This window comes from Sorex araneus, chromosome 6 (genome assembly GCF_027595985.1).
Source record: "Sorex araneus isolate mSorAra2 chromosome 6, mSorAra2.pri, whole genome shotgun sequence".
NCBI classification, from domain to species: Eukaryota; Metazoa; Chordata; class Mammalia; order Eulipotyphla; family Soricidae; genus Sorex; species Sorex araneus.
Genome location: NC_073307.1, coordinates 160,901,156 through 160,910,567, shown reverse-complemented (window position 1 = coordinate 160,910,567; position 9,412 = coordinate 160,901,156). Strand labels below are relative to the sequence as shown.

The window sequence follows — 9,412 nt, the reverse complement described above, 5'->3', positions numbered from 1 at the left end:
TGGGTCACTCCTGGCGATGCACAGGAATTACTCCTGGCTCTGCACTCAGGAACCACCCCTGGCGGTGCTCAGGGGACCCTATGGGATGCTGGGAATCGAACCCTGGTCGGCCGCATGCAAGGCTAACGCCCTACCCGCTGTGCTATTGCTCCAGCCCCCCAGAAGTGTGTTTCCTAGGGACCAGCACTGCCGGCAGGGCACCTGTCCTGCACACACATGTGTCAGCAGATGCGGGCTCCATCCCTCGCATCATTTGAGCCTTGCCAAGTGATCTCCGACCACACAGCCACACTGGGCACCGCCTGGTGTGGTCTAACCGCCACCCCCTCCAATTAAAACAAAACAAAACAAAACAAAACAGTGTGTCTCCAGTTACACCATTGAAGCCTTTGAAAAGATTCCCTTCCCCTGGACTGAAGAGGCGCTGCTCTCTGATCCCAGCTCTCTGATCTTGCTTTGTCATTTTTTTATTCTTTTGTAGAACCCAGAGCCTCACCCCATGCAAGGCAAGTGCTTGGTCCTACACGTTGGTTTTCTGGGAGGGTGGGGGGGGGTGGGAGGAGGCAGAGGTGTCCAAATTATCCTTTTCTCCAGGCGCTCAGCCAGAAAGGGGCCCGGAACCTAGCCTTGGCCACACCCCCTGGCGCATCTTGACAAGTTCACTCTGAACCAACCGTACCAAGTGCCAGCCAGTGACTCTTCTCCGAGGCTGCTCCCAAACTAGAGTCTCCTGCCTAGTCCTAGTGGACCAGAAGGGTGTCCAGGGCAAACAGGAGGGCAGATAAGGGGGCCTGATGCATGCCTGCCGCGGGGCCAAACCCGCCCTGTGCAGATCCCTCCCTCCAGGTTTGATTTCCCACACCCTTTGGGGGAGCTCACCCTCCGTCTCCGTGCTTTCTGTCATATCACAGTGCTTTCCCGAAAACCACGTGTAAATCAGCGCCCGGTTCATGTGCATTGACATCCGTACACTTTCAAGGAAAGCAATGATTCATAGTCACAAAAACCCTCTGGTAAACTGTTTGTCTTGGTTGCTTTGGTTATTTTCGGGAGGAGGAAGTGTACTTTTCTTCCCCCTTTAAATCAGTCTACCTGTATCATTATTTGCATTCTTGGCCACGGGGGGCGGGGGGGGGAGGATTGATCCTCTCTAAAAGTTGCCAGCAAAGATGACTTGATTGGTAAGCTGACAGGCTTGGTTTGGGCTCTTGATCCATATTTAAAAAAAAGCCCAGAGGACTGATTTTAAAGGACATACACATAAAAAAAAGGAAAACAATGAAAATAAAACAAAGCGCGCCTGGTTCTTATGTGCTGGAAAGCCTCATAACAAAGTGGAAAAGTCTGAGATTCTGGAAATCTGGCGGCTGGTATAGAAAGTGTCTAGAAAAGGAGGAGGGAGGCCGGAGCGATAGCACAGCGGGTAGGGCGTTCGCCTTGCACGTGGCTGACCCGGGTTCGATCCCCGGCATCCCATAGGGTCCCCTGAGCACTGCCAGGGGTAATTCCTGAGTGCAGAGCCAGGAGTAACCCCTGAGCATCGCTGGGTGTGACCCAAAAAGCAAAAAAAAAAAAAAAAAAAAAGTGTCTAGAAAAGGAGGAGGGGCTGCAAGCCTCAGGGAGTGTCTGCTGGACCCCTGAGTCGCTTAGCTGGGGATGTGTGTGTGTGTGTGTGTGTGTGTGTGTGTGTGTGTGTGTGTGTGTGTGAGTGTGTGTGGGGGAGTGAGAGACACCCAGAGCTGGTGCCCCGTCAGCCTCGTCTGTCTACGCATGTCTCTGCCTGTCCGCCTGTCTGCACACACGTCTCCGCCTCCCCTCCCGCCTGCCCCTGTACATGATGTGCGTGTCTGTCTGTCGTCCCTGGCGCTCCCTGCACCTTCACTTCCCTCCCCCCCACGGCCTGTACCCTATGCTGGTAACTGGACCTGGGACACAGCCCCCAGGCTGGCAGCAGCGTTGGCCGCTGGGTATTTTTAGCCTGTAAACATGTTGTTTGCCATTTCGGAGGACAGGGCGCTGGGCAGAGCCCCGGCCCACTCAGCCGTCTCACCACCAGGAGGGTGCCCCTGTCTGGGCAGGGTCTGGGGGGGGCTCCTTCCAGGAGAGGGCCCGGATGGCTGGGGATGGGGTGGGGAGGGGGGTGTTTCCTGGCAGGGAGTCTGCAGGAAGGAGAAGGGAAGGTGGGGGTGGACGGGGGTGTGTAGCCAGAAGGGCCGGGAACCCCATCATTAGGCGGTTAATAAAGTCTGGGGTAGTTAGAAGTGGCTGTGGGAAATGACTGTAAATTTGGAAACTGGCATCCCGGAGTGAGGAGGTGGGCAGCGCTGGGGAGGGGGTCTGAAAGGGGCGGAGGGGAGGACTTCGCTCGCTCTAGGGGGACTGGGCAGCCCCTCCGAGACGGGCTCTGCGCTGAGTTCTCTGTGGCCGGGGCCGTAGGGGGAAGGGCAGGGCGCTGGGGTCCCTGAGCCTGCAAGTGCCATCCACTGGCCAATCCTGGCCAGGGTGGGCAGGGTGGGGCTGAGGACCGTCCCCTGCCCCCCAAAGAGGGAAGGCGAAAAGCGGGCTGGGCTGCATGGAGCCTGGGAACACAGTGGGGGGACGGGCCTGGGGTCTGGGCCCTGGAGGCCCGAGAGCCGAGCGCACCCAGGCGTCCGGCCGAACCTTCCCAGCGGCCCCGCCGCCGCTTTCGAAACCCCCCTTAGGTCCAGACTACGCAACGGGGACGATTCCCAGCGCCAGAGGCGAGGGGAGCCCGGGGCACCCCGAGGCACGGCCTCCAATCCCGGGCGGTGCAGGCCCGCGACGGGCCGGGGCGAGGGGCTGCAGCCGGGACCCGGGGTGTGCGCGCGTGTGCGTGCGTGTGAGGTGGGGGGGCTGGCATCCCGTCGGGCGCGCGGGGTCCCCCGGCGCTCCCCAGCCCGCAGTCCTGAGGCCGCCCACTCCCGGGTCCCCCCGTGGCGGCCCAGCGCGGCCGGCCCAGCCCCGGCTCCGGCCCCGCCCGGCCCCGCCCTCTGCGCGCAGCTCGGGGCAGACCCGCCCGCCCGCGCCGGAGTTACAAGAGCCGCCTCCGCGCGAGGGGGCCCGGCCACTCGGAGCAGCTCTGCCGCGGGGACTGCACCGCCCGCCCTGCCGGACCCGCCCCGTCCGACCGGGGCTCGCCGTCTGCAGCCGCCGCCGCTCCGCGACCTCGGGCCCCGCGCGGGCTATGGCCGTGCCCCGGGGCTGAGCGCGCAGGTAGGGGCGCCGTCGGGGGGCCGCGATCCCCGGGCACGTCGGAGGGGCGGCGGGGCGCGTGGAGTGCGTGTCGCGCTGCAGACGCCAGGAGCGGGGCGCACGCCGGGCGGCAGAGGGGGACCCCCGCGGGTGGGCGACGCGGCGCGCCCGGGGAGCCAAGTCCCCGCCCGCAGAGTTGGGGCGCGAGTCGGACGCGCGGGGCGAGTCTCCCCGGAGCGTGCTGGGCTCCCCGTCCCCCTCCCGGGCTGGGCGCGGGCGCCGCTGCACCGCCGGGGCGTCCCGTTCCCGTCCCACCCCTCCCCGGCTCCCCGGGGCGGTGTCTCCGCGCGCTGCCGCGCCGTGCCCGTCGCCTGTTTACTGCAGAAGTTTCGGAACGGGGCCCCCCGCGGCGCCCCCAGAGCCCGGGCCGCGCGCCGTCCCTTCCCGCGCCCCCGCGCGCGCGGCGTCCCGAGTCCTCCCGGCCCCACCCAGTTCTGTACCACCGCCGGCCTCGCCCCTGCGCCCGGCCGGCCGCCCCCCTGCGCGTCCCTCCCGCCGCCCCGCCCTCGCCGTGCCCCTCGGCGTCCCGGGGGCCCCCCGAAAACTCGCGTCTCCCGGCCGCCTGTGCCCGCGGCGGGGCCCGGGACTCGGGGGGCGCGCCGCCCGGGCGGGACGGGGGCGAGCGGGTGGGCAGACTCCCAGAGGGGGGCTGCGGCCCCGCGCACCGCCCCTTCCCCTCCAGAGGCGGCGCCTCTGCCCCACCGCCCCACTCCCAAACCCGTCCGGGCGCGAGGGCCCCCGCCCCAGCGCCTGGCGGGGCGCCAGCAGCCTGAGGAATGTGGTGGTTGGAGCCGGTGACTAATTCAAACCAGAGCTGGGGAGGAGTGGCGAGGGGCAAAGGGGCGGGGGAAGGGGCTGAGGGGTGCGACTCGGGGGCCGCCGTCGCGCCCCGCCGTCGCGGAGCCGCGCTCCGGGCTCCCCTCCATCCCCGGGTGGGCCGGCGCGGCGCGGGGTCGCGCGCCGGGGCGGGGAAGGCCGAGGGGGCGCGGGGTGGTGAGCCCAGCCCGGTTATGTAAGGCCTGCCCCGGGCCGCGAGGGCCTGTGTGTGCCGTGCCAGGACCCTGGATGTGGGGGCGCAGCCCCGCCGTCCGCGGGCCAGGAGGGACACGTGGGGCCGGAGCAGGGCTGTCCGCCCCCGCGTGTCGTGTCGGGGCATCTCGCTGCGGGGGGGAGGACGTCCGCCGCCCCCACCCCCGCGCCAGGTGGGGGATGACCCTGTGTGCGCCGCGCCTAGTGGCCGCGTGTGCGCCCGCACCAGTGCATCTCCTTTCACAGGGTGTGGTTCTGGGGGTGCTGGGGGGGGTGTCCCCCAGGGAATCTGCAGCGTCTTCTCTCACTACAGCCCCGGAGGTGCCAGGGGGAAGGGGGCGCAGAGGCCACAGCTCTTGGGTTGGTTATTGGTTTTGGTCCCCAGCCTCTTGTCTTCTGGGCCCCCTGCCCTTTTCTGCACATGACAGGGATGTGGTTGATTTTATTTTTTCTTTCTCTGGGTCACACCCGCAGGTGCTCAGGGGTTTACTACTGGCTCTGCACTCAGGAATTAACTCCTGGTCGTGCTCGGGGGCGCAGAGGGGGACCCTATGGGATGCTGGGAATCGAACCCAGGTCGGCCTCGTGCAAGGCAAATGCCCTCCCCGCTGTCCTATGGCTCCAACCCCGGTGGTGGATTTTTCGGGGTGCAGAGGGATGTCTCGCGGGGCTGTGGCTGACCGTGAGAGGTTGTTGGAAGGAGAGGTGGAGCGTGTCTGAGAGCTGGGAGAGACTGCAGGGATTAGGCGCCTGATTAGACCCGTTTTGATCCCCAGCGCTGCGTGGCGCCTGTAACACCTGCCTCCGAGTGACCCAGCTAGGAGCGAGCGCTGCTGGGTGTGGTCCCCAAGCCAAAAAATGATAAAAGTTTTAGAGACCTGTTTGGGCCCTGCGTTACTGAACTCCGTGTTCAGTGACAGCCTTTCCTGTGCACAGTCCCATGTGGCCCTTCCCGAAGAACTAAGTCAGGGGTAGAGAGTTGGGGCTTTCCCTGTTCCCCCGATCCCTGACCCAGGAGGGAACTGCTGGGGACAGGGTGTGGCCCTGACTTCCTTTCATAAGCTGAGTGGGGTAGCTTCCTTCTCCGGCCCTGCCCGCGGGGATGCTGCGGTGCTCTCGGCCAGTCCCCCTGGTAGGAAGAGGGCCAGGAGGGTGGTTTGAGGGAACCGAGAGGGTCCCCCGCGTCTGAGGGGGGGCGGTGAGATCTGGGGTTACTGTGCATGCAGGGGCTGGAACTTGGGACGTCTTGGGGACGCCTTGTGAAGGTTTTCTGTGGTGCCAGTGGTCACGGGACGCCTGGACCCAGAGAAGTCACATGGGCACCACACTGCCCAAGTGGAGGCCCCCGAGAGTGTTTCTGGGGTCTTGGTTTGGTTGGCTCCTGGAAATGCTGCCCCCGCCTTCCCCCCCCCAAACCAGAGACCCCGGCAGGAGTTACAGGCCCAGAGCCCACAGGGGACAAGTGAGTGTGGACCAGGGGGATCCCTGGGTGGAAGAAGCCAGCACGGTCCAGCCGAGGGCAGGGAAGGGGGTGGGGGCTCCCCTGGAAACCCTTGGGGGAGGTGCCTGGGCCACCAGCAGGCGAAATTCTTTTGCTCCACTTGGAGCTGGCTGGCCGGTCCTGGCAGAGCACAGGGCCCGGAGCCTGAGGAGCTGGTTTGAGGGGTTGGGGCGAAGCCGTGGAGGTGGAGGGGTGTGTGGGCACTGGGTGCGGTCAGCACCTCCCTCAGAACTTGGGAACCGCCTGGGGACAACAGAGGCAGACCAGGAGAGCCTGTCCAGCTCCTGCCGGGAACTCTCTCCACACTCCCAGCCGCCCCCGGCCCTCACCCCAGCCGGCTGGCCGCGCGCATGTGTGTACGTGTGTGTGTGTGTGTGTGCGCGCGCGCGCATGCATGTACACATGGGCCTGCGTGTGAACCGTTGTGCATGGAAGTTTCTAGAGCATGCTCTCAGGTGGGCCACTCTCCCTGGGTTTCCCCGGAGGGACTGGGGGCCGAGGCGGGAGCTGGTGTCCGAGGGTCTGGGTGGGGCCTGCTGCCTCCCTGCCAGCCGCAGGTACCAGCAAGAGCCTCTCGGGGCTGCTGTGACTTTTGGTTGTTTTATCTTTTGACTGTTGGGTCCCAGCCAGTGGTTATTCATGAGTTTACTCCTGACCATGTGCTCCAGGGTGGTTCCTGGCGGGGCTGAGGAGTGGGTCTAACCACGTGTGGTGCCCGCACATGTCTTCTGCCTGTACTATCTCCCCAGCCCCCCCCCCCCCCCGCCCCCGGGTCCTGGTGTCAGTCACCGTCACCGTGAGTGTGTGTCCCTCTGGCTGGGCACGGGGCCCTCCCTGACTGTGGGGCCTGGGGCAGGCGGGGGGTGGCCGCTCTCCGCGGCCTGCAGGGGCTGCCGGGAAGGGTGGGAGGGAGCTGTTCCGAGCTGGACTCGGGGCCTGGAGGCCCGAGAAGGGTGAGGCCAGCCCCGGGCCTTGGCCCAGCAGGCGCCGCTCGGAGCTGGCCAGGGAGGGGCATCCTGCCGGGTCCCGGGGGGGGGGCCCCAGCGGAGGTTCTAGGGGAAGGGGAAGTGCCTGGAGCTGATCTCGGCTTCGGCTTAGTGTCCTGGCTGGGCTGGGGGCAGCTCTGGGCAGCCGGCCGGCCTGGCCCCGGGGGTATGCAGTCGCGCAGCCTGGCCACGGGGCAGAGAGCGTGGTGGCTCGGAGGTGCCCGGTTCCCTCGGGGGCAAGACAGGGCGTTCTGTGCCCTCCTCCTCCTCTTCCTCCTCTTCCTCCTCTTCCTCCATGGGGCTTCGGTTCCAGGTGTGGGGGGACTCTCCCCCTCCTCCCGGAGAATGTCCTGCTGCTTCCAAGGTGCCATCTTGTCGGGGGACCCCACAAGGAGAGAGAACATGGAGGTCCGGGGCTTAGGGGTTCCCTGGGGGCCAGGGCAGAAGCTGGGCGTGGCCAGGCCTGGAGAAGGGTGCCAGGGCAGAGCCCAGAGAGCACTGGCTGGCAGTGGAGGTGCAGAATTGAGCCCCTCTGGGTGCCTGAGCCTCCAGCTCTGCAGCCGCCCCCCTCCAGTGCTTACAGCGTTATGCAGGGTGGGGGTGGGCTGGAGGGGTGAGGCTGGACCAGCTGGGAGGCGGGGAGGGGACCACAGACCTCCCATAGCAGGAGACCTCCTGGGGCCCAGGGGGTCTGGGATGGAGGCAGATGTGCGGGGCAGAAAGGAGGGGCCCCTGTGAACAGGGGCCTTCTCATGGCAGGTGTGGTGAGCTGCGAGGCTCTGGGCGGAGACGAGGGAGCAGGTGTGTGTGTGTGTGTGTGTGTGTGTGTGTGTGTGTGTGTGTGTGTGTGTGTTCCTGTCTCTGAGCACATACCAGGTGTGTGTGTGATTTTTAAAAAAATTTTTAATTTTTGTTTTTGGGTCACACTCGGCAATACACAGGGGTTACTCCTGGCTTATGCACTCAGGAATTACTTCTGGTGGTGCTCGGGGGACTATCTGGGATGTTGGGAATCGAACCCGGGTAGGCAGCGTGCAAGGCAAACACCCTACTCGCTGTGCTATTGCTCCAGCCCCATGTGTGTGACTTTTGTTAGCACACATGGTGTGTGTGTGTGTGTGTGTCCCTGTCTCCGAGCACATATGAGAGGTATGTGTGTGTGTGTGATTTTTGTTAGCACTCATGGTGTGTGTATGTGTGTGTGTGTGTCTGTGTGTGTGATTTTTGTTAGCACTCATTGTGTGTGTGTGTGTGTGTGTAAGTCCCTGTCTCTGAGCACATACGAGGTGTGTGTATGTATGTGTGTGTGTGTATGTATGTGTGTGTGTCCGTGTTTCTCTGGCCTCCAGTGCCCACATGCTGCCCTGGTTTTGCACTGTTCGCCTCATCCTCCCTGTTTACCCCCCTGTGCCTAGGGCAAGTCCAGTTGAAAATGCTCCGTGGGGGTTCGGCAGCTGGTCCAGGGGCCTGAGGTCAGCTGAGACGGCTGGTCCCACAGAGGGGGGAAGAGGTCCAGGGCTGCAGAGTTGGGGATCCTTGTGAGCCTAGGCGCCCCTCAGCTCCTGAGAGTTGGTTCCGGTAGCTTTAGGACTTCAGCCCCCCCGGGCCCCGCTGAAAGTCCATCCTCCAAGGCCCCCCAGATCCCGGGCTTGCCGGCCCCACGCTGGGCCAGGAGGCGTGCAGGCCAGGGAGACCGGTCATTCCCCGTCCTCCCGGGTGTGGCCCTGGCTGTGTTGGTGTCTCTGCCCCGGGTTGGGGACCCTCATGGTCCTGGGGCAGTTTGTGCCTCGCTGGCTGGCTCTCTGCCCGCACCCCTGCAGCTCTGCCTCCAGCTTCCTCTGTGGTTACTTGTGTGCATCTCAGCATGGGGGGGGGAGAAGGAGGGAGAGGCATGGGGGTGAATCTACTGGGGTCTCCCTCCCTCTTCGAGGGTTTCCCTTGGCCCCTCCTCTGGGGGATGCCAGGGGGTCCCTGCTGCTGCTGCTGCTTTTTTTTTTTTCTCTCATTTTGGGTTACTCCTGGCTCTGCACTCAGGAATTACTCCTGGCAGTGCTGGGCGGGGGGGGGGGGAACGGGACCATGTGGGATGCCGGGGATCGAACCCGGGTCAGCCGCGTGCGAGGCAAACACCCTCCCCGCTGGACTATCGCTCCGGCCCCCTGCTGCTGCTTTTTCAGCAGGCGGAGAGGGATTCTTCATCGCAGGGCGTTGTCTGGGTCTGGAACGAGACCCGGGGCATGGAACCACCGCGCAGTCCCGGGATGCGAAAACGCTCCTCGGGTTCCCTTTCCACCTGTCGGGGTGTCCTTTCGGGGAGCTTCCGAGAGCCATCTGGGGAGTGTTCCTGGCTGAGGGCGCCTCTCCATGCTGCTGGGTGTGTCTTTTTTCTTTTCTTTTCTTTCTGGGTTTTGAGCCACACCCGGGAATGCTCGGGGCTCCCTCCTGACTCTCCGCTCGGCAGGGGACCCTCTGGGGCGCCACACTCTGTGGGGGGGCGAGGCAGGCGCCTTCCCGGGCTAATCATCTTTGTGGGGGCGCCTGTGTGGAGGGTGTTGCTGTGCTCCCTGGGACGTTACCCCCCCTGTCCCGCCGGGGCTGGGGAGATGTACAAACCTGTGCCCCT

General features: G+C 64.9%; 1 protein-coding gene across 1 annotated transcript in view; it reads left to right on the top strand.

The window, feature by feature from the left end:
- The first annotated feature begins 3,094 nt into the window (after positions 1–3,094).
- Positions 3,095–9,412, top strand: part of AHNAK (AHNAK nucleoprotein) — a 29,097-nt gene continuing 22,779 nt past the window's right edge. The window contains exon 1 of the mRNA XM_055141037.1: positions 3,095–3,234. The gene's annotated coding sequence lies outside the window, so the exon portion shown is untranslated. The remainder of the gene's footprint in view (positions 3,235–9,412) is intronic.